Source organism: Acanthopagrus latus, chromosome 3, assembly GCF_904848185.1.
Source record: "Acanthopagrus latus isolate v.2019 chromosome 3, fAcaLat1.1, whole genome shotgun sequence".
Classification (NCBI taxonomy): Eukaryota; Metazoa; Chordata; class Actinopteri; order Spariformes; family Sparidae; genus Acanthopagrus; species Acanthopagrus latus.
The window spans coordinates 21,345,631-21,370,613 of record NC_051041.1 but is presented as its reverse complement, the minus strand read 5'-3'; the positions used below and the strand labels follow the sequence as shown (position 1 = coordinate 21,370,613).

The 24,983-nt window shown below is 42.6% G+C and overlaps 1 long non-coding RNA gene across 1 annotated transcript; it reads left to right on the top strand.

Moving 5' to 3' along the window:
• Positions 1–16,191: 16,191 nt before the first annotated feature.
• Positions 16,192–21,939, top strand: LOC119017136. Its single transcript, XR_005074346.1, has 3 exons — positions 16,192–16,337; positions 20,746–20,837; positions 21,296–21,939. It is a non-coding gene; the product is annotated as an uncharacterized LOC119017136 (long non-coding RNA).
• The last annotated feature ends 3,044 nt before the right edge of the window (positions 21,940–24,983 follow it).

Genomic DNA, 24,983 nt, shown 5'->3' with positions numbered 1-24,983 from the left:
GCGTGCTGCCACCGCCGCCGCCGCTGTCGTGAGCTGTTGATGTTTGTATCTCATGCAATTGCCCTGCAATCCCTCCGCGCACTCTGACAGCCTCCACAGCTGTTTCTTCTTTTTTTCTTTTTTCGCTTATTTTGTGTCATGTCATCAGGAAGAAAGACAATTGGAAAGTGATAGGGATTAAAAAAAACATGACGGGCGAGAGGCGGCGAGGGCGACGTTTGGAGTGAGTCACAGAGCGTGCAGTGAACGCTGGAGATAAAGTTGAACAGGCGTGATGTTCTGTGGCGGCTGCAAACCGGTAATTAAAACTATGCGAATCTCGTGTGAGGGATACGAACACATGAACAGACGCAGCTGGACCGTATGGAATATGTAGCCATCTCTGATGCTGAATCAGTTGTCTGGATTTTTTTTTTTTGTTTTCACCCTCCTCATCTTTTATGCTTTTTGATTTTTTTTTCCAGCTAATGGCCAAAGGCTTCTCCTCTAAGTCTTTGTATTACTCTTCCTCTTTGTCTAGTTTATCAGAACAGTCCTTTGTCAGGCTTCCCAGAGCCTCGCAGTTAACTCTGAAACCTGTCTCGCTGCCACTCGCCGCCCCGACTCCTGACTTGTGCGAGGCTAAAGCGCGTCCCAATAAGGGAGCGCTGCGGTGAATAGTGGCAGCTAAAGAGGCGCGGGGGCTTAGCCGATCAGTAAGACACAAACTCCTCACACCAGCGAGATTTCAGCCCCAGCTTAAAGGCTTCGGGGGAATGGATTTGGACTAACATCACATGAAATTGCTTCTTCAAAGTCTCCTTATCTAGGCACGGGGAAAATCTCAAAATGGTTTTGCAAGTGGTTTTACCGCTAAAAAACATGCAATCACGTTTCACACTTTTAAATTACATACTTAGCTGTTTTCTTTAGCGGGGCAGAGGGTCAAGTGCTTAAAGATTTGTCCCCTTTCAGTCCTTTTCAAAAAGGTGCAGTATTCGTGTTATCTTACTTTCACAGCCAGACGACTGCCCATTCTGAAAATGCATATTTCCAGCAGATGAATACTGATGAGCAGCGCAGACATACATGAACAGGCACGTACACACACATATGGTGGTCTGGTCCCCGTCTGATTGAAATTGCGGCGCAGAAAAAAAACAAACTCTAAAAGGAATGACGGGACTCAGTTCCCATCTGAGAGTCTTAAACTTGACTAATCTGATAAGTAGAGAGCCGAAACCAGCACTGTAAGCTGACTGTTGTTTGTTCACCTGAAATATGGGACATCAGCAGTATTTAGAGTTAAAGCCACGATTTCTGCATGCCTGAAGGATGCCGAACATGCTCACATGTGGAGAAAACGAGTCACGCGCAAATGTTCAAGTGATGAGAAATGAAGTTGTGGATCATCGTTATTGCAGCAGCACCCACGGGGCATTACTTTACTCTGGTTACAGGTGTGATGGTGTTGTGACTACGTTCGTGGCGTTTTCATCATCACAGTTGCCGTGATTAAGGTGGTGATTGGCCTCCTGGGAAGCTGTGACTTTGAAAATACAACCGGTGAAGAAGAAATCTCGCTAAAAGCTGTTTTTCACTATCTACAAGCAACATCTTCATCATGGGCCTGATCATGAGTGTCAGATTTAAGCTTGTTGTGGTGACAGATGTGTTACATAAGGGCAATGCTTTGTGAGAGGGGTCAGGGGAACATCCAGTGAAGTCCGCTCATGGGGATTTTTGTTTCACAAATAAGCATCTGTATGCAGACATGGCAGGCAGTTCAACAACTGTTCACACCTTACAGCAGTTCATGTGGTCAGAGTTGTCATGACTGCCTTGTGACTCTGATGGCTGAAATATAACTTTAGCCAAATCCTCATGTGACATAAAGGGGGCTTTTTCCACTGACACTTTTGGCCACACACTTGCAGCGCTGATTTGCTTTTCCATAATCGGTTATACTATGGCGAGTTGAGCCAAGTCGGCTTGAGATTGACCATCTCAAGCCTCCAAGCAGGCTGAGCTGACATCTTGCGACTGTGGTCAACCACTGTCTGGCCCCTCTCCCTCAAACAAGCGTGTGCTGCTATTGTGAGACAAAAGGCATTGACAAAGGCAAAGGTCACTGTGTGTTCAGCTCTAAGAGATTTTGTAGCTTCTGAGTGCATCTCTTTATTTTCTCTCCTGTGTCACAGTGTGCACCTCCAGACATCCCCCTTATTCTACTTTCATCGTCTTCGCTTTCAGCTGTTTCAGTAGTCGTGTTCCTGCTGGTGAAAACTCAACATTTACATGCACAATTAAGGATTGTTTATAAGTAATAATAGCAGACTTTTATTTTACTAACGCAAATGAATGTCACGGGCACCTCCTATTTTCACCTACGGCACAAAGAATCAAACTGCTGCCAGCCGGGCACAGATCGAAGAATGTAATATCATAACCAATATATATATATATATATATATATATATATATATATATATATATATATATATATATAGTATGCATACGGTATGCATGTATTGATTTATAAGCTCTGATCTCTGTCAGACCTCAGCCTGTCAAACAGGTGTAAAGCTACAGAATTTGGCCAAATGATGGTTAGTCATCTGGACTCATCTCATACTATTTCCAGAGCGCTCATATTGATCCTGGCTGACTGGGCTGATGCCCATGGACCTCTGAGCCTAAAGAGCCTCCAGCAGTGGATTTTTTCAGGAACAGTGCAGAATACAGGAGACCTGAGAACCTCCACAGAAGAAATCAGACAGCCATGTGCAAGTTAAAGGGGAATTTTTTATTTTTAAACCTGTGCCCTACATTTACATGTTTTGGTGTGTAAATGACTCATGCTAACCAAAGGTTTTGGAAGCTGTCCAATCAGTCCCTGTCTATGCATCTGACTTCAGAATCCTACGGAGAGAGACATTTTTGTCAAATTATAAGATCCGTTTTGTAACCAGAAACCAAAGTCTTGTTCAGGTCTTGCACAATTTTGAAGAAGAATTGTGTTTCTGGTTACAATATCCTTATGATTTAACAGTTCTATCTCAATTGGAATTATTTCTAAAATGTTGCAAAATAAGCAGTTTGACTGTTGCAGCTGCCCCAAAGGATTACATTGCAGCCATCACAGCCCTGTTGCAGCTTCCAGCTGAGGCGATATGATGGACCAACTCCCAAACTTTTGCTAAGTATGAATCACTTACTCTCCAAAACATGTAAATATAGGGCCCGGGTTTTGAAATACAGGCTCGCCACCTCCTTTGGTTCATCCATGGTGGGTGCTGCTGCTTATTCAAACTGCTCAGATCCAAACAAACTAGTAACACAATACACACTTCTTCATTTGGACCTCTTAGACACAGTGTGACAACAGCAAATGTACCCTCTTTAAAGACCTGGATGTAGATAATATCATGAGCGTGAAAGAAGAACTGATGACGAAGATTGTGACGTGACACTCATTTATGAATATCTGAATATAATACAACTGTTTCATCCTTGCAGCATGTCTCTAACACAGTTTCAGACACCACTGAGTCTGAGCTGTGGTCTGGCTGCGCTCAGAGCAGAAGTTATTATCCGGAGAAAGAGGCTAATCCATAGAGGATCTGGTTACTATCATATCATTCACTCAATGTAACAGCAGGACTCTCTCTCTCTTTCCCTCTCTCTCTCTCTCAGTGGTTATATATGTATCACAGATTCAGAACATGACTCATCACTCCTCCGCTGTCCTCTGCTCTTCACCACTTTTGATCCTAAACTGGTAAGTGAAAATTATTCTTAAAAAAAAAAAATAATAAGGAAAAGCGACACAGGAAGAAGCACATTTTGATGAACACACACTACCAATCACCCAAACACAATACTCACACCGGGGTGTAACCCTTCCATTGGCTTAACATGTTGAATAACCTGCGTTGCGTAACTGAGGTCAGATATAAAAAGACACACATCATCCCCGAAGACACACACAGACACACACACACACACTCATTTCATGCTCTATCTGGGTCAGAGAGTACAAGAGAAATAATAACACAGAAGTCATTTCAGATTACATAGCTGAGATCAATAGCCCTCACTGTCTAAGCATGAAAGCTTCATTTTGCCCTGGTCTTCGCATGAGAAGGCCTGATCGTTGCCTGGATTGACTGTTATGTGGCATGATGATGATGTTTCCCACACACACAGACCCACGCGCACGCACACCGGAATATACAGCATACAAATGTTTTCAAATAGTGGCGACATGAGCTGAGGGTGTGAACAGGATCGCTAAACAGGATACAGACACACTTCATTCAGACAATCACACAGAGGCATGAAACTACATTTAGACTGACACGAAGACCACGTGGGTTTAGGAGGTTTACACATTACAACACTTCTGTAAAAATTATTAAATTAATGGTTGACGTTTTGGGCCATTTTGGCCTCGTCCAAAAGTTAACAGTCTGCCAAGGAAAACACGGCAAAGAAACAATCGGTCATTTATATAAGTGTCTCTGTTCACCTGGTGGAAGGATCTTCAGTATTTACTGTTCTTGTAGCTCTATTTTTGGTCTCCACCACCTACTCTAAAAATGCAGGGCTCTTTAGCTGCCAAATGGTCCGCGATCTTCACCAGCTAGCTGCTAACTTTGTCTGTCTCTGTTATTCTTTGTGTCTGACAACATTACAGGAACGATTCCATGATAAGTGTAAGATCCTTTTTGTAACCAAAAACACAAGTCTCGCTCAAGAAGTCCCAGGGTCAAAAACAAGCGCTTTAAGTTGACATAATAATCCAAAGGATTATGTTGCAGTCATTCCAGCTGTGTTCCAACTGCAGAGCTCAGGAAAATATCTCGCTCTTTAGCTGCTAAATGCTCCACTATGTTCACCAGCCAGCTGCTAACTTTGTCCGTCTGTTGTTGTGTCCTATTTTTAAACAATTTGTTGCTGCCGCCTGCTGTAATGTAAAAATAACGCTAAAAAGAGTGGTGAGACTGAACCAAAACAGTGTAGTTGCGGAGGTGAATGACAGAGTCTGGTGCTTATCCTTTGTGGGATCATTACTAAGGGTGACTATTTTCACATTACACAGCCAGTTCCAAAAGGCTTCTCACTTGGAGGCTGGTCAACAGCAAACACTTATTGTACTGTTAAGATGGTACAAGGGTCCCATGTTTCCTTCACTGACTGACTTCCTGGTCAAAGTGTCACTCTGCCTGCCATTCTGAGATTATGAAAAATAATCATTTTAACTACACAACAAACAAACAGCATGAGCAGCAATGTATTACCTTCGCTAAGAGAAGTTATGTTGGTTGTTGGTTTGTCAGCATGACACTTAAAAACTACTGACCAGATTTCCATGAACTTGGATGGAGGATGAGTCTCGGCCCAGAATAGGTCCCATTAAGTTTTGGTGCCGAGCCATGAATTTATTATCACTTTCTTTCACACTGGTGTTTTTCAACATTCTCATTCATTTTTCCAGGTATAACACATTAATCTTGATGGAAAACCCATGCACATTTTGGTGGCTAGTATCTATGAGTGAGCTCACATTGGTGTGGATAAAGGAGTTGTTGGGTCTTGACAGAGGTAGGCACTCTGAGCCGTTCTGGTACAGTGTTTTTTAGATGGGTATGAGCCAGTCGTGGCAAACACCAGACGCCTACTGTGGGTTCAACTTGAACCACTTTTATGTAATGGTTAAATCAATATTAAAGGGTCTGATTACCCAAATAGAAAATATATTTCGTCACTTTTCCTGGCTGGCTGGCCCCTATGTGTGTAGTGTCTGTTTGTAGTGTGTGTGTGGTTAATATAAAACTATTGTTAATAGTCCTGTTAAACATTAGTGAAATCTAATAATCTGTAAATTGTCCTCAATGGTGCACATACAGGAGATTTACAGTGTAACTTTGCACATATTCACAGCAGATAAGAAATACTGGAGTAGATGCACGACTATCTTAATGTAATCTTCCAGCTTTCTCCTTTCAAACAAGCTTTAAAATGCATTTTCTTCATTCTTTTGTCATTTATTTGTACACATGTGGCTCTGTTTCTACTGCTGTGTGTTCATTTGATTTTCTTTTATTAGATATGAACACATCAACACAGAAGTGGAGTTTGGATTTGAGCCAAGGAACAAGTGATTTGATTGTAGTTTCCCCTGTTAGCCAAATATAATTTTGAAAAAGAAACTCAAATCCAATTCATGAGATCAAGATCGGAAAGAACGCGAACTGCCAGAAAAAACACTGATGTTTTTGACCTTAAAAGCGGCTTGGATGTTTGCGCTGTCTGATTTCCTCTCAGCTCAAAGCAGGGACCCTTTTCCCGCATATTCAGGTTAGAAAACCGCTGGCAGTCCTCGTACCCCGCGTCTTCACCTCTCATCTAATGCGCCTATGCAGGCACACACACACACACACAGCCGCACACAAACATCCCCGCTTTGATACAAATCCCTGTGGTGAGCTTCTATCATCTCTAGCAATAACGAGCTGTCATTGGCCCTCAGTGATGTATCTGTCTGAATGTGTCAGCGAGCAAGCAGGCTGACTGAACGTCGGGCTAAAGCAGTTCTCCACTTCCAAGGCCTGCCAGTCAGCGCTGGGGGCACCTGAGACAGCCCCGTGTCGGTGAGGGATCATTTCTGAAGGCTGACACTGGATCAGAGACGGGAAAAAAACAGCCATGTCGACGTTTGACCCCACCCCCATATGAGGGGGGTGGGAAAGCAGTTGGGGTAGTAGACAGCGGAGTAAGGTGATGAGGTGCTGACAGCTAAATGCCAAATAGGTTGTCTCAGGAGGATTTGATATCTGACCGGCTCCTATTTTAAAGATAAGAGGGTGGCATCTGAGTTATTAAAGTTCTAGTGCAGGTGCATAAACATTTGCATTTACATGGGGAAATGAGTTTAAACTAAGTCAGCGGGCACCTTGGATATTCACAATCTGAATGTCACTGTGATACAAGATAAACCCAAATAACCCCCCGCAGATAACTCCCAGATTCAGCCATCACAACACCTACATGTAATATATTCCCTCCACACTGTATGAGATATATTATCTAGCCTTCCTTATTGTGTCGGTGATAAATGCAGCACACATTAACTCCACCAAATGTGTTTCTCCGATTTCCACAATAAAGGGGGCCTTACTTTGCTCTGACCTTCAGCGGGCTGCAAAGCCAGCACAAAATATGCATTTAGAAGAAGCGGCAGGAGTGGATGTGAGGCTTGCAGGAGATTGCTTTCTTTTGTACGGCGTCATGCAGGAACATGCATCACTGTCCGCCTCCAACAAACAGCCAGTAATATGCAGAAATATTAAGTAGGATCAGCAAATAAATATATGGAGTGGAGCTAGCGCTGTGACAGATGTTGGCTATTTGCATGGAGCTCCTCTGTCATGTCATTAGCCAACTCTCTCAGCCAAGCAGGCAAAATGAATGAACTGGCTCCTCGGATACTCCGGAGCCGAGTGGAGTTTGAGGCGCTTTTCTGTGCGACGGAGGGGAGCGCGGACGAGCGGAAGACCCGTAAAGGATCTCCAGCCTCTGCAGCCAGGTGTTTGTTCATGAGTGAGTGTATGACAGTGAGAGGACTGCGTGTATTTTTCATGCTGCTGACCTGGCTACCAGAGCTTGATCTTTCTTTGGTGTGAAGGCCCGTTTCAACCTTTGAACTTGCAGCGTGTTTTAACATTTATGCGGTGTAGACTTTACTTTATCATGCACACACACACACACATGCTGTACCGAGTGTGCCATGTGGTACCGCAGTTTCTGTATTTTTCTGTATTTCTTCGTGTTTCTTAGAAGGCAGCAGCGTGATGTATTAAAGATTGATTTAGTCAGTGAAGCAGAGAGTGTGTGTTCACTCTGTTCTCCGTGTTCCCTGGTCAAGGCCACCGAGTTTCATCCTGTTGAAAACATACAACCTACTGTATGGCTTCAGGGACGCCACAACTGACCTCCACCTAGCTGAACATAAATGAGTAAAGAGAAACTACAACACAGAACAATCCCCCTTTATTAACCCCCCCAGGTGCATACAGGCGCTTACAATCAGCCCCGGCATTGTTCAGGCTGCTCAGCGTTATCGAGCACGTCGCTGACACGCCTCCGAGTCTGCTCTAATGGCGTGGGTCATCAAGCACTATTCAAGATGGAGAAGGAAAAAAAAGAGAGAAACAAGTATTGATTTGAAAATGCCTTGTTCTGTTATTTTTAAAAGCTTTCATCTGTGTTTTTCTTTCTTTCTCTGAGCTGGTGGAGGGCCTCGGGTCACGGTTGGGGAGTTTATAGAATGTTCTGTGATCAGTGGTTTTTCTACCTGTGCGTGTATGTGTGTGAATGCGCGCGCGCCATGCTCATGTATGTATCAAATCTTGTCAGCCGCAGAATACATATGGGGAGGCAGGAGAGTCATATATCTGACAAAGTGCAGCCAATAAAGTATAATTCATGACTGTTACTGTGCCCGTGGATAGTAGTCATTACTCTTGTGTTGGTGTGCGTGTAGTATATCAGGCCTCGAAACAACAGCCCTCATCACTATATTGATTGCCTGACACCTTCTAAAACATGTTTTTTTTTTCTTGAGAGAGCAACAGAGTGCAGGATGGAGAGAAAAAGAGATAGAGGAGACGTGGAAGAGCGGCTCTGTCTTCCTGCTGCTGCAGGACGACTGCTCTCTGGTGTCGTGGTCACCATCACATACACTGATAGAAACTCCGTCACAAGCTAATTCCAAACTTCATGCCGGTTATCATAGCATGAGATATACAGTACGCGCTGTCCAGCACAGTGCAGTTTGTTCTTTGCGCACACAGTACACAGCATTGTCTCCTGATGGCAAGAATTTGCCGCGCAGGCCACAGCCGCTTCTCTGTGGACGCGCTGCTAATGTGTTGCATGTGAAAGAACATTTTCATGTGATCCACATCCATCGCTCTCTTTCATGGAGTTGTCCCTTGGGGAAATTTGCGCTGTCTGTAGTGTTTTCTGTCAACCTTATCCCCCACTGTTGTGTCTCCTTCAGTGTTTCCTCGTCAGCCTAGGTTCATGTCAAATAGACGGGTATGAGCCAATCTTGGCAAATACCAGACGCCTACTGTGGGTTCAACTTGAACCCCAATGAGGACACACTTTCCACTTTTATGTAATGGTTAAATATATATTAAAGGGTCTGATTACCCAAATAAAAAATATATTTCCTCACTTTTCCTGGCTGGCTGGCCCCTATGCCCTATGTGTGTAGTGTTATTTTCAGACGAAATTAGCTCCAGACATAACATCTCAACATGATTTGTAGTTTATCTGCAGCAAAGCCCCACCAGTACACCAGATTGCAGCTATTATTTACCAACATTGGGCTATCACATGTATGTTTGCATTGGTGTATATCAGGCCTATTCAACTGGCAGCTCGTGGGCCTGATGGGGCCCTTTAACAACCTCATCCTGGCCCCATTTTGTTTATATACTAATTGGCCCGTTCATTAGTTATGTCTGTTTCTAAGAACATTCACAGAATTATTAAAACTGCATTGCAAAAGTTTTATCTCAGGCTTGTCAAGCAGAAGAAATTTAAGAAAATCAAACTGACAACTTGATCCTAAAAGTAAAGGGGCACCGTTTCTTACCTTGACCTTTGGATATTCTTTTTCAATTGTGACAACTAAAAAACAAAGCGGAGAAAAAACATAAACACTACATTGTTTTAATATGTTTAAATTCTGATACAGGAAATGAGAAAGAAAGAATAAGAAAGAACTGATGTGCCTGGTGAGTCTGACCTCTCACACAAACGCACATCGAACACACTTATGCCGATGTTGCTTGCATGAATCATCTGTACACTGCTCAAACAGTTCAAGGTTTAAACCAAAGCAGCTAATGTGAGATGCGATGAACACAGATTTACAGTGGGATACCTCAAGGCAAGATATAAAATAATGCATTTGGTGCTCAGACACTCCTCAGGCACTTGGGGTTTGTTTAGCATACGTTCTGATGAACTGAAAGGACAGGACAGAAGTTTTCTGTCACTGCTGAACTGCTGAACTTGCTGCCCTGTCAGATGCAATCAGTATTTAGAGAGAGGATTGGGCCAAGTGACCAGACTGTATCTACTAGTATTTGTCAGCCAAAAGCTAATTGTATCTGCCCAATTAAATAAAAGCTAGCGAAGTTGGCCAGGAAACCACCCAATCTGGCAACGCTGTCTGTGCGGCTAAATACCACATGAGGCAAGTTTATAATTTGAGGGAACTGACCCTTTAAAAAGTATTTGGAATTTGTTCTGAGCGGATTTCCGTCACATTTTTACATCCTGATGTTGTGAAATCATGCACACATAACTGCAGATGACTGCTGACGTCGCCCCTCTGGGTGCCTTATTTACCCAGTTTTACAGCTGCAGTTTTTCAGGTCCATTTTCTTTTTTTCCGATGCGGGCTGTCGGATCAGCTTATTTTCAATGTCCAAATATTTGCTGGGTGTCATTTCACGTTCTCTCTCTGATCAACACTGTATTTAGACTTTTCCCTCATTCCGTCTTTCTTCATTTAATCAACGCCCTCATGGACCATTCATGGACTTGATGGAACCTCAGATTTTTATGCGTCGGCTGATATACGGTTGTATTAAAGATGGGTGCTTTCCGTTTGACGAGCGTGGTTTAATCTAAATCAAGATATGGGTCCCTCGAGGCCGGTGCTGTAATCATGTCAAACTGGCGATACCCCTCACTGTCACTCTCTCTCCATCTCGCTTGATTATCATCTGCACTGCAATTATTGAGCAGATTTAGATGGTATCTGGCTCTTAGGTAATCAGGAGGAGAATGGGATTAGATGTAACGTTATATGGTTATGTTGTTAATCTCAATGAGCTTGCATCACGTAGCTCATCTGGCTGTGGGATATATAACATCTGGAATTGGGGCTTTGTGTTCAGTTCAAGGTTAAACTATAGATCATTGAGCGTTGTGTAAAACATCTTTGAATTAGAAAAAAAACGGACTGGAAGTGGATGTTGTTCATCCTGCAGCGAAGACAATTACTCACACAATAAATGAGTTTTAATGCTCGAGCATATATACAAGCCTGCATGGCGATATTATAAAGTCTCTATATTACTTAATCAAGCAGTCATGTTAATTGTGTAATAGGCTTGTATATTTCCATGCTGTCTCATCTCATTTACATATTTACGCCTGTGTTAATGAGGAGGGCTAGATTAAAGAGGGGGAGGAGGGGTGCGAAAAGTGGCTCCTCCCTCAATATCACTGATTTATTTATACTCATTAAGCCGAATTGCGCAGATCTACATTCCCATCTGTAATAAGGAAAGGACTGTATTAAATTTCATGGACATATCACAGCAAAGCGTACTGTCACGAGCGGTGTAAGTAGCTTTTGTGCACACTTTAAATGAATAAATGATCAAGACAGATGGAGTATCCTGTCGAGGAAACATTTTAATATGGCAAAATGGGACGATGAATGAGTGAATTCTTGGAAATTAGAAGTGGATGGAGTGAAGACCTCCTTTATCAGGACGTCGCTGCCGCGGGGCCGCTAGTAGTAGTGAGCCTGTTCTCTCCGGGGCTGTAGCAGCGATGCAGAATAATGAAAATAAGTGTGTCCATTAGACCAGTTAATCTTATTTGGCCTGTAACATTGGGCTATGTTTTCATCACAGACTAAAGGTCCCTTGTTCTCTGCTCTTTTTATGCGCACATGTACTGTAGAGGGTCACACACCACACACGCATGCATGCATGCACACACACACACACACACACACACACACACACACACACACACACACACACACACACACACAAAGAAACACATGCACAATCCCAGCCTTCATGCAGACACAGTGATTTAGCAGCCTCACACAGACAGTGGCTTCACTCCTCTGTTCTCCAGCCTCTCCACTCCTCCCTTCTCCCTCCTCCTCCTCGTCCTTTTCACAAAACAACACAGGACTCTTCTGAGCCCCGAGGAGAAAGAGCAAAATTTACAAGAGGAACACAGGGGATCAGTGGTGCTGTTGTATACTGGTGAACAGCACCCCTTTGACTGGGAACCAGAGGTCAGGGCATGGCTCCCAAAGCCTGCTGGGTTCTTTGGTGCGTATGTATGTGTGTACACAAGTGTTTGCGTATGCATGTGTTTGTGGTCCTTGAATGTGTGTGTTGGCATTTGTGTGTGTGTGTCTTCGCATTTGGGTGCCTGAAACCCCTCCTGCTAATGTTGCGGGAAAGTCACAAACTGTTTTTGTGGCAAAGTGGAGTCACATGACAGCACACCCTGTGTGTGTAATCTTTTTATACACACTGTAAACTATAGGAGTTGGCTTGTGTTGGTGACGTGTGATGTGCGAGCATGGCATGCGGATGAACAGTTTGCTTATGTATGGTGAGTGACATTGAGAGATATTCCCACCACACAGTTTTACTTCATTCCCCACAGCTCCATAAGTAGCTTATCCTCTTTAAAACCAGTAAATAGTGGCAACAGACAGAGTTTAATAAGATTAGACCCGTAATTTTCACCAAAGTGCCCCCTGAAGACAGTGTATTTTTGGTCTATTTTTCCCACACAATTACTCTCTCATCAAGGATTGGTTCTTTTTTGCAGCTTTGAGTGGTAGAGTGTGCTATGATGGCACTAGCCAAGCAAAGACATCTGCATCTAATTCTAGGCTTCAAATGCTACATCCTACTGACTGCATGCAGATGTAGGAAGTAGGCCAAAGGATGTAGACAGATTTCAGGTCATAATATAGAAATCAGGATGTAATGTATAGAAAACAGTATGTAGATTGTAACCCATAGGATCGAAGATAGAAGATGAACAATAGATATAGGGTGAAGAGTTAATGATGTCAGATATAGAGTTAAGACATATGAACTGGCTGTTGAGGGTATGATATAGAACTTTCCCTTCGACATAGGTCATAAGGTAGGAAGTGTGAGGCAGAACGTAAGATGTAGGATGTAAGATGTACTGCAAGATCTAAGATATAGAAGGATATAGGATATACAACGTACACTGAGCAAACTATATTTAGAATGTATAACACAGGACATCGTAGAATGTTGCACATCTGAAAATAGGATGCAGGTTGCAATATAAGATGTAGGATGTATAATGCAGGATGTGGAATGTTATATTGAATGTTTACCCCAATGCATTGATTTAAGAAGTGACGTAATTCTTGAGCACTCTTTGTAGGACGTGTGACATAGGACATGCTATGAAGGATATACAGCACAGAATGTGCAAAGCTGACGCAACAAGTGGCAAAATAAGACGTAGAATGCAAGATGTGGGATTCCACAGCATTTAAGATGTGTTTTATGTGGATTGAGAACTAACATTGTGTACATAGGATGCAGAAATGTTTTGAGTTGCAGAGTTAGGGACCTGGGATATAGGAGGAATGATAGTCTACAGTAGGCTATAATATATGTTAAGCAGAAAGCATCGTCTAAAATGCATCATGTAGGAAGTAAATTACCGGAAACCTCATTGACTGAATCTCCATTTTGTTCCGGATGGTTTTGTTCTGGGCCGGATGCTGTTTGCATTTTACCCGCTCCCTCTTCAGCCGATAAGCTAATTTAATGGAGTCTCCTACGGTTGTTATGCAGACGATATTCAATTATACATTTTGTTTAAGCCTGTCTGCTCCACTCAATTACCTTGACTTCTTAAAAAAGACCGAATGGCAGATTCTTGTCTACAGCCTAACAATGACAAAACAGTAGATGTTATTTCTGCCCCAGGTGGCGTTGGTCAAAGGTGAGAGAAAGTCTTTGCTCTATCATCTTCTGTTATACCTACCCTCCATTCCCATGGTCCAGGCTTTGAGTCTTGGCCAGTATATATATGGTTTGCTTCGCTCTTGTTTCTAAACTCAGGCTCCCTTATATCTATTGTTAAGATAGAGGTGATTGAAATGTGTTCCTGTCATCTTGATTATTGCAACTCCCTTTTCACCTTTCTTGAAAAGACATTCCTACATTGCTTACAAATGGTTAAAATGCTGCTGCCAAACCTCTGACTAATTCCTCCCAAAAGTCTAATATCGCAGCAGTCCTGATGTCTTTACACTGGCTTCCCATCAAATTCAGAAACCAGGCCCAAATTCCTCAAATAATGTTTAGAGCGTTGCTTGGTGCTGCTGCAGTCATACAATACCAGAAAGAATTTGAGGCTGTTGGTTATTTTTTGCTCTCGGCTGAAGACAGAGAGACACTGTCCCTTTTAGTTTGTAACAGCTAACTTTTTTTAAACTTTCTGCCATTGACTTATGATCTGTGGACACTGCTGACACCTTTAAAGGTCCAGTTTGAAGGAATTAGTGGCATCGCGATTGCAACCACCCCAACCACCCTTAAATTCCCTCATTCCCCATCCTGTCATATGGTGGGGACAAAAAAATGCATATCTGTTATCTGGGTTAGAGTAGAAACATGAGGTTGCAACACGGCGGCCTCTTGCAGGACTTTTTCATTTTGTTTCAAGTTATATATTGAATCTTAGTGACATATTGCAACAAGGTGATTTCTCTCAAAGTTTTTGACTAACACTTAATTTCACCAAAAGGAGTTTATATGCCCTTACTGAGGCCTACAACAGCCAGTGTGCATCGTAGAAACAAAACCCACTCTCATTTCACACGCCAAGCCAACCACCGGAGGTTCGACATATGTCAGCAATGAAATAGAAAAAATGGCAGTATATAATTTAAAGACTTTGACTTGGAAATTATTCAAGTTCATACAAGCTTTATGTATTTTAATTGTTGTATAGGCAGTTTCACTATTTGGGAATTGTTTCCAGTTATGTTTTTGTAAAGAAGGGGATAAAGAACCATAATGTGTTTATGCCTCTGTCACTCTCAAGCAGTCGACTTTGGAGTCAGGAAATGGCCTTTGTTGCCAGACACCTGGATGTCTCTTCAGAGAAACTGTGAGAAAGTGTGCATGGTGCTAATTTACCATGTAAGGCTATGTGATGTGGTCCTATTGTGTTTTCCAGCTAATAGAGCCAGTTATGCTGTCGGTCATCTGAAGGCTTATATTTGCATTAAATTGATCCAAGAATTAAACCCCTCCTCTTCAGTGTGTTCAGCCTCACTGCACGAAGCACTTAAAGTTGCACAATATAACCACTGAAAAGAGAGATGGTTTAAGAACAGCTTTCAATTTAATTTGCGTATGACTGGGATGGGCATTTTGGGATTATTTTATGCACATTTTCAGGATTGGGTTACATGAGAAAGAATGCAGGATAGCATGTAACATATCCTCTTCATAGAAATGATATTGGTATTTCCCCCCTCGAGCTGTCAGAGGCTCTGTAAGTGCTTCTGACATTAATCTACAGGAGTTTGAGCACACTGAATTATATATTCATTTTTCTCGCCTCAATTTTTCAATGTGGATGTAACCCTGCTGATGACCTGTGACAGCCCCTGTCATCTGAGAAACACAGTGGGTCCAGATTATATAGTCTTAGTTAAATTTCAATAATGACATCCCTGAAAATGCACATTTAATATTTGTTTTCCTTTGTAAATGCATAAAAAATGTGCTAACTGTATATGAGCTTGCACAATTTCCAAGTTTAGGGATTTAAAAACTTATTTGTTGTTGTTGTTCATGTGTCTACATAAGCACCCATTGGCTGTTGCTGGCTCTCGGGTGGGCTTGGAAGCTCATACTTACTCAAATGAGCTGTCACTTAAATGGCTACCATCTCAGGATCTTCTGTGTGGAGGGATAATAGCGTCTGCTGTGTATTGTGGGTATAGTAGTAGTAGTAGTAGGTGTAGTACATGGGATTGAGTGTAAGACATAAAATACAAGGCACAATAGAAAATTTAGGACATAGAAGGCGGGAGAGAGGACAGGCTGCATATAATACGGTCTTGAAATATGTATAAAAATTTGATAGCCCCGCTGAATGTTTCCCATCTTCAGAATCAATCATGGAGTACAGCTGCTGTACACAAAGAATGATAGACGATTGATCAGCGCAGGTGTGTCTGTTTTATACAAACACTGACATTAGGACTGACAACAAAAGAAGACGGCTCCTTCAGGAACACTGAGTGATGACAGAGGCCGACTGTTTCTAAATGCATCAACGCAGGATGGAGAAGCAACATCAAAACACCGTTTGGAGTCGGAGAGACGACATTAAGCAGGGGGACAACCTCCATCCAGCAGCTGAGTGGATGAGCGGCCGGCTGGAGTAGAGGGGGCTACAGGGTGTTTCATCTCCAGTCTGTTCACCAAAAGGTGTAAGTAAGTAATGGGTGCTAGCTGCCTTCTAACATTCCCATCATAGCCACAGTCAACACCTACATGACATACACACTCATACCTGCACACAAACACACACACACACACACACACACACCCCAACACAGCCCGAAAGCACTTTCACGACACAAGAAGCAAGTGTTAAAGGCAAGAGCCTGCGGGGTCGGAGTTCATCAGCTAAGGGGCCTGAAATCATGTCAGAATGCACTTATCCTATTCCAAACCCTCACATCACATGGCTCAATCAGACATGCAACCCGTTCTTTTTTTTTTTTTTTATTACTGTTGATGCCTTTCAGAAATGGAATTCAGGAAACTCTCATTGATATATACCTAGTGGCAAGGTGATGGTCCCTGTCCCTCCTTAATTCAGTCCTTCCAGCCATCCAGCAGCCTGAGTGCTACCAGCGGAGCAGTGATGGATGACGCAAGGCTCATTAGGATAAGACAACAAAATCAATAGACCGAGCGCGGAGGTGTCAGCGCCTCAGACACGCCAGTAAAAACCACACTGATAGTCTATTCGCCGGCGGTGAAGTGTAGCTGAGTTTTGGTGTTTGTGTGTGTGTGTGTGTCGCCGGCTGTGTGTGTGTGGCTGTGGATGGGGAGCAGTTATGGGTTGAGTGATTGATGCTGATGGATATGGATAATGGATAAACTCAAATATAAGAGCTGTCGATAGGAGGTTTGTGTGTCCATGTTTGAGTGTGAGATGAAAACAAGAGAGAGCCACATTCAGGGGGGGCACAGACAGATTCGGAGCTGCTGTTTGCCACAAAAAATATCCTCCTTCTTTTCTAAAAAGCGTGATATTAAAAAGTTAGTGAAGTCATTCTTCCTCTTCTGGATATAGATACGGTGCCATAAACAGCCCATTGTCTCAGATCTATATCAGCTCTTATCTGTGACAGAAAGTGTCTGCTCCCCTGTCTGGGAACTTCCTTTATGCTCTAAGGTATATTACCATACTGCATGCTGCAAGAAGTACCCACAGGAGCAAGTCATTTAGTTCAGTGTTGAATCTTAGATCCTTATCTTCCGGAAAGAAACAAAAAACAAAACAGCTCTTTTTTGTTGATTTTCACCTTGAATTTATTCATCACATGTCAAAATCTCAGCTTTGTTTCGACATAGTTAAAGGTGCAATATGTAAGAGTTGACCACCTCTCAAATTCAAAACAAATGGAGGGCAGCAAATCGGTATAGTAACCAGTAACAGTAGGCTAGCTAGTTAGCTCAGACATAGAGCTAGCAGTCTGGATTGGGAGTTTTGAGAACGTGGTGAATACTGGTGTTCACACCGCTAGCACAGGACCTATAGACCGTGATGAATAGAGGCTAGCTGGCTAGTATGCTATCTGAAATATATATCTTTGCAACACAATACATAGATGAGCCGTTATTCGAATTCTGTATTTAATTTTGATTTTTAAATGTTTCTGAAACTATGTAAAATTCTCACATATTGCACCTTTTATTTTGAAATTTTGCTGGATAAAACAGCATCAAAATAACATTTTTTTCTGCAAAAGTTTCCAAGTAACTCGGCACTTGTTACAGGAAAAATGTAATCAATTTGGCTCTCTCCAATTTGTTCAATTGATAAAATAAAATTGGAAAAATATTGTGGGGGGATTTACTTGGCAGCAGTTCTTTGAAGGAAATTCCTCTGAAAATCAACAACTTAACACACTTTGTCTCTATTTTTCTTATGATCACTGACAAATCATAATGTTCTTTACCCAGAAATGTCTATTGGCAAGAATGAAGAAATAACACACCGCTACAATAAAGTACATTTTTCCCCAGCATCTAAACAAACAGCTCTTCATTCCAGGAGGTAAAGTGAGTTTTAAATGACCTTTAAGCCATTTGTTTACATTTGTATTTCTTATCAATAGAGCAAAATAAGATTGTTGTATGTATACTATCTAAATACTTAAAAGGTTACATTGTGCACCTTTAAAATGAGATTAAGGGACAAAATAACTTTTTTCAATGGACATTTTTTGCAGTGGGCTTGAGGTGACAGCAGCCTCTTATCTTCAGGAGGTAGTAATTTATGGTTGCACACGCTGCCACTGAGATGCGTTAATGCTTATCTGTTGTTCTTGCTTCACACGTGTGCAGAGCTGCATGTGCACATACGCACACACACACACACACACACACACAAATATGCAGTCGCACACAGATGCAGTGAGGGAGGTTGTGGGGGTAGATAGTTGTTGACAGTTTGCTGTTTGTGGTCTCACACGTAGCAGATGTCTTCCTGTGTGAGGCTCTGCAGTTTGCTGTTGAACCCCGAGCCGTAATGATTTCCCTGTTTGACGAGAAGCGCCACAGAGGCAGACAGCAGACTGCAGACGGTTACTCCTCCACTTCATTCAGAGGAGAATAGTCAGGGTTAATACCAGCCTTTCTCTCTTCTACTACCCTATTCCCATCCAGATTATGGACTTGAATGACTTTCTCAGTATTAATGGAATTTCCGAGTAAAGTTCATTCAATGGATCTCCACTCTACTCCCCTAACAGGCCAGTAATTGAATTGAAATCAAACCTAATTGGATTGCTGTAGGAATGCCACTGAACAGTGTGTCTCTTCCTGGGAAGTGGACGCACAGGACAGGACATTGTGCGAGTGTGTGCGTCTCCGTGAATGGGGCTTGGAGATGGAGATGAGGCGACGCTCGACGATGAATTTGATTAGACTAATCATTTTCACTGCGAGAGCTCAGATGTGGTGGCTCGGTGCGTTGGATGGTTCCCAGTGTGCCGGTAACATGCTGACAGTCAGCAGAAGCCAGAGCTCACTCCTCCCTGCCATCACATCACACGAACAGATGAACTGAACATCCTGTACGAGACACAGTTTGTACAGCACGCAGCACAATTTCACCCTGTACTGAGAAGACTCACCCTCCTGTAAAAGACTGTACCTGACTTTACTTTAATATGTCCTGTTCAGCTCCTTCCTACTCTACACCGTTCTCCTACTCTGTACTTCAGTTATACTGCACTTTACACCTCCCGATTCCACTGTACTCCTTTTTACTGCTCTCTCCTTCACTCTTCTCTAACCTGCTCTGTCTGCATCTCTGTACTTCACTCATCTCTACTGTACTTTACTATCTACTCTCTGTTAACATAGAGAAAGAATATGAATACATAAAAAGATAAAATATATACAGTAACGATTACAATGTTATCAAACTAACATCATTCATTATGTGAAACAGCTGATCTTGTGGGAAGAAGCCGGAGAACCCGGAGAAAACCCACGCAGGCTCAGGAAGAACATGCGAACTCCGCACAGAAAGGGGTGCATTGATTTACACACCTGTATTGACTCCTCCTTGCCAGTTATATCCCTCCATCCTTCTGTCCTTCTATCAGTCTTTCCATCCATTGATCCATCTGTCTGTTCGTCCAAATTTACACCCCAAGTCCCTCCATCCTTCCGTCCGTCTATCGTTCCATCTGTCCATTCCAGTAACAGGTATACAACGGCTTGAGGGAATGTCTTTGAATTTGGCGCAAGCACCAACTGTTCAGTCTTTGGTGGCCAAAGGTCAAAGTGGGCTCACAAAACAGGTTTTGCGTCATAATCCAAGAATCAACTAGCTAATTATGACAACTATAATAAAGCGATGAATAGCACGAAAAGGTCAGCGTCACTGTGACATTGTGATGTTCTGCAAAAACTATTTCCTGGCCAATATTCTGCACCATAACTTCCTGATATTGATATCGATATTGGCCTTCAGGTGATTGTTGTTGGACCATGTGACGAAATGTTTCTCACTGGAATTATTCACTGTAATGATACAATATACTGTACTATCACATCCGTTCCACACAAAACCAGATTAAATTCCTGCTATTGACTACATACATTGTATGAGCCTGGTCGATGCAGGCATTTGACTTCTCTTCACTCTGCTCTCATGCTCTCTACCTAACTCTTGTCTTTCTTTTCTACTCTGATCCACAGCAGACTCCATCCCTCCTCTGTCCTCCTTCTTTCCTTCACACAGTCCTCTTGTTTATTTGGCCGTGCTTGTTTTCCTTGTTCAGCTCGGTTTCCTCTAATTTGCGGTGGGGCTTTTGGTTTTGATCACAGCCATAATGAAAGAGAAAGGCTTGATGCACTGATGCCATTATAACCAGAGTCTCCTATGATGCCACATTTGTTATGACTGGGACGTTGGGGTGGGGCTCTGATGTACATCCGGGGGATTGTTTGCTTCGCTATCATGTCATGTGACGATGATTTTCTTAAAATGATCTGTGGATATTTATCTTAAAATGTAAGTCGAGTGTATTCCCTTAAAGTCCTTTATCATTCACTGCAGCTTAATGCCCTTTTCTTTCACTCTCCTCCATAGGAAGGTCAGGATGTCAGATGAATGCAGACGCCGCAGAAGTTTCGTGCTTGAGGACTCTTCAGCGGGGTTGAAGTGTCTGCAGAAGTGAATAAGTACGTGAAAATATGTCAAGCATAATTCCTGTGCTCAAGTGCACTACCTTTTATTTCCAGCTTGCGAACGTCTGATGTAAACCAGTTCCCATGTTCTGCTCCACAACATCAGTTTGTCAGATTAGAAGAGTTCAGGTAGGCCTCTCGTCTCATTATTTAGAGAGACACCGTCCAATTTTAATCAGCGTCCAGCCGGGGGAGTTGGGGACATCCCAAGGGTCTGTATTGTACATGAAGTCTTGATTTTGCCCAAGGTTGTTCTCTAGATATGAGCATCGCTCCAACTTTTTTCCCCCTCACGTCTTTTTTCTCATTAGAACTCGTTTCGGACTTCATTTTAGCTGTAGGGTCCAACAGGGCTCCAATTAGATGGACGACAGAATTAATGAAGTCTGTCTCTCTCTCTCTCTCTCACTCTCTCTCTCCTCCCTCCTCTTCCCTTGCTCTATTTATCCCAGTGCTCAGGGGGACACTCGGTCTGGATTCAGTCAGTGTGGCGGCGTTTCTTCTCTTACTAAATTAAATATGTGTAATTGATGGTTTCATAAACAGAGCTAACCTTGCCAGCAGCAATCGGGAGCTGCCGCTGAGGAGGTCCATGTGAATATGTATTGTGTCAGAGAAGAGCCCGCAACTACCCACAACTCCTGAGGTTCTTCCCTCGCAGCGAGAGAGAGAGAGAGAGAGAGAGAGAGAGAGCGAGACGCACGCTGCTAGATATTGACTACAACAGCTTCTCGCCTTCGCAGGCGTAACACATGACATAATGTCTCCTGCAGACAGCCTCAGCTGAATGCAGACAGCATTGTTCTTGGGTAAAGTCTCACTTACAGGATGTTCTCTCCGTCTCTGTCTGTCTTTCTCATTGTGCTTTCTTTATCTCGCCTGTTACCACTATGAAACCAGAGAGATGAAAGCGGTTTGAACTAAGCAGACAGGGAGATAAAGGCTGTTCAACATAAATGTCAGGTACAGTACAATGAAGAGCGTGCATTTACAGCAGCCTTGTGGGAAAACAAACAGTCAACGCGAACAAGAAGTAACGTGTCACTGAAGTGTTAAAGGACACTTTCAGCTGCAGCTTTTAACTTCAAGTATAACCACGTTTCCTTTGTACAGTTTTGTTATTCTGTTGTTATTATTGTGTATGTTCACATGCTGGTTTTCATCTGGTCTCCAGCAATTCTGCTTTCTTGTCAGAAAGGTATATTTTCTGACACTGTCTAAGTATTAAACTTTGAAAGTGAAAAGGCCTCATTATGTGTTTTTTGTTGTTGTTGTTGTTTGTTTGTTTGTTTTTTTTTTGATGATAAAGCATTCATGTTTTCTTACAGTTTGTCCTGTGGCTCTGACAAAACAGCACATGGATGCAGCACAGTTTCACGACTCATTTCATGCTACAGATACTCAGAGTTCCAACCCAGCACATGGAGGCACCACAAGACCTGTAGATTACTGGTTAATATATAAGTTTAACAAATCCTCATACAAAAACAGCTGAATAGGTTTATTGGCAGCCACTCTCAGAATGACGTACCAGTGACAGGCATACCAAACCCGTGTTCTGCGCTCAGAGTTTGGTACAGTTCAGGCAATAACAAGTTCAGGAAAAGATGATTTGTACTTCATTGCTCTATAAAGTACCTCCCGTGACTTCCTCCTTTGCTGATGTAACCATTACTAAGGCCACTAGAGGTTGCCGATAAACCTCGATAAAAGTTGTTTCTTATCATCCTATATGGTTGTTTTTATGATGAGGATGGGCTGGTAAGATAGCTGCCCAAAATGTCAAGTGATTTTTTGTTTCCTTTCTTATTAAAGCAACATTATTTAGAAATTAGCATTTTGTGCAATTTGCAGCCCCCTCCACACTTTCTGAGTGCTGCACCACTGTCATAAACGCAAATCACTGGTGTGAAACAGCCAGACGTAATGTAGGCGCTGACTGCAAACAAAACTCATTATATTTTAACAATGTTGTGTTGAAAACTTGTATGTTGAGGTCAACATGTTTGAAACGCTGTGACCCAACCCTCTCGCTGAGGTCACACTGTGCAGAAACATGTGATGGGGGGCAGAGTGGCTGAGACAGACACCATTCACCCTGTTACAAGATACTATTTTAAGGTCATGGTGTCACATTGACAGTAAATTCAACACGCATGACCACTTGGTGTCACCACATCAACTTGTTAACACAACATCGACCTGATAAAGTTTACTAAAAGTTCAAAGAAATTTTAATTTGAAAAGAAAAAAATTTCACTGACTTATTTCCTTTTTATGCCTGAACAAACTAAATACAAACTCTCTTTCTATTCATTACTGAATACACAAATTGACCTGTGAAGGACAACACCATTTCATGCTGTTTTACTCTGTTTATATTTGGTGGACCCTGCCATCTTCCTAGCTTCAAACAGTGTTCTGGAACCTTGTTTTCCTCCAAGAACAGCTTGTCCATTCAGATAATGAAAACAATTTATATTTGAGTTTGTATTATTACCTCATTAATATTGTAGATATTATAATAGTGAATTTCTGCTCCCAAACTACATAGTGCCCCTTTAAAAGTGAAATTTGTAAAACAGAATTTGCAGCCTGGATGGGAATGAGACTCAACTTTAACATGAGTAGACATTTGGAGTTTGGAGTTCTGACCACCTGGTGAGTATGTGGGTGTAGTGGGGTTTATTTTGAAAAACAGCTGCTCGATACTCTTGGGAGATGCTGATGTGCCCAGTGAAAGTGAACCAAAACAGAAAAGTTATGAAGCGGGAAACCAGAACAATGCGTTGAAAAAGGCTCAAACATTATGTAGAGCTGAGTGGAGCCGTATACAATAATTATGTGGATCTGTCAATGCAAGGGACCATTTTCACGTTAGACATAATAGTTTCATTCAAATCTATTGAGCTTTTTAGTGTCTGATGTGGTGTTGATGTAAAGGCCGAGGCTCTGACAGCTTGGGATCAGCTTGTACCACAGCTACATCTTTTCCTGTTTATGAAGATTTCCTTCCTGTTCTCACCTGAAACTACAGTTTGATTCAGTTACATTTGGTCAGTCTCAAAGAGGATTTGAAACTCTCCCTGATGCAACCCCACTTTCCGTTTCAGGCTAATATCAAGGCTTCATCTTTCATAAATATCTCACTTAGAGCCGCTTTAATACACAATGCCGTGACTGTTTTCTCCAGGACAAAGATCTCACCTAATGCACAAGGGCAATGAGACGTCGCCCTGCACGGCCGCAGGATAATGAATGCATAAAAAAGCGCATACACATTTTTTTTTTTCCTGCATTCCTGCTATCAATAACACAGACATATCCATTAGTGCGAGAGAGGCTAGTCTGGGGCAAACACTCCCTCTAGCATTTAAACAAACCTCCGCAGGGACTCATTCTCCCAGACTCCCCTGGGGCGGGGACGCACCAGTGCCAGACCATACTGTACTGCCGGGATCTGTCTCCTTCAGGCCCGCAGTGCCTATAGAGGCAGGGAGACCCACACAAAGACGGAGAGACGAGAGGGGAACAACACACATCAGGGAGCACGCTCGTTTCCGCCGCTACCGCTGTGTTTGCCTAGAACCGCTCGGTTGGGGTCGGCATATTCAAATTAATGGATGAGAGTGAGGAAAGTGAAAGATGAAAAATGTGCTGGTGGAGGCTCTGACTTTGAGTAATGCTGGTAATTGGAGGGAAACATATAGAAATGCAGTGGGCATGTATTAGCAAATGAATGTGGCAAAAAAAAGCCTTCCTGGTGCATGTCTCATTACTTATTGCATCTTTGTAGTTGGGACAAAGAAAGCTGCAGTGCAAACACAAAATGGTCCCCACAATCCGATGCTTTGAATTGGGTGGAGGAGCCAGCTGCTTATAGCTTACCGCTGTATTGTCAATTTATCAAGTGTGTTAAAGCTGCAGTGCAGCTGATATCTTCTGTTAGTGTGTTACGATCTTATAGCCTCGTCTGATTTATCTGCTGTCTGCCTTCAGCACTCTCCTGTGTGTTTAGGTGCTAATTAGAGTACAACACACACACACACACACACACACACACACTCTCTCTCTCTCTCTCTCTCTCTCTCTCTCACTCTCACACACACACACACACCAGGTGAACCAGACAGCATTTTA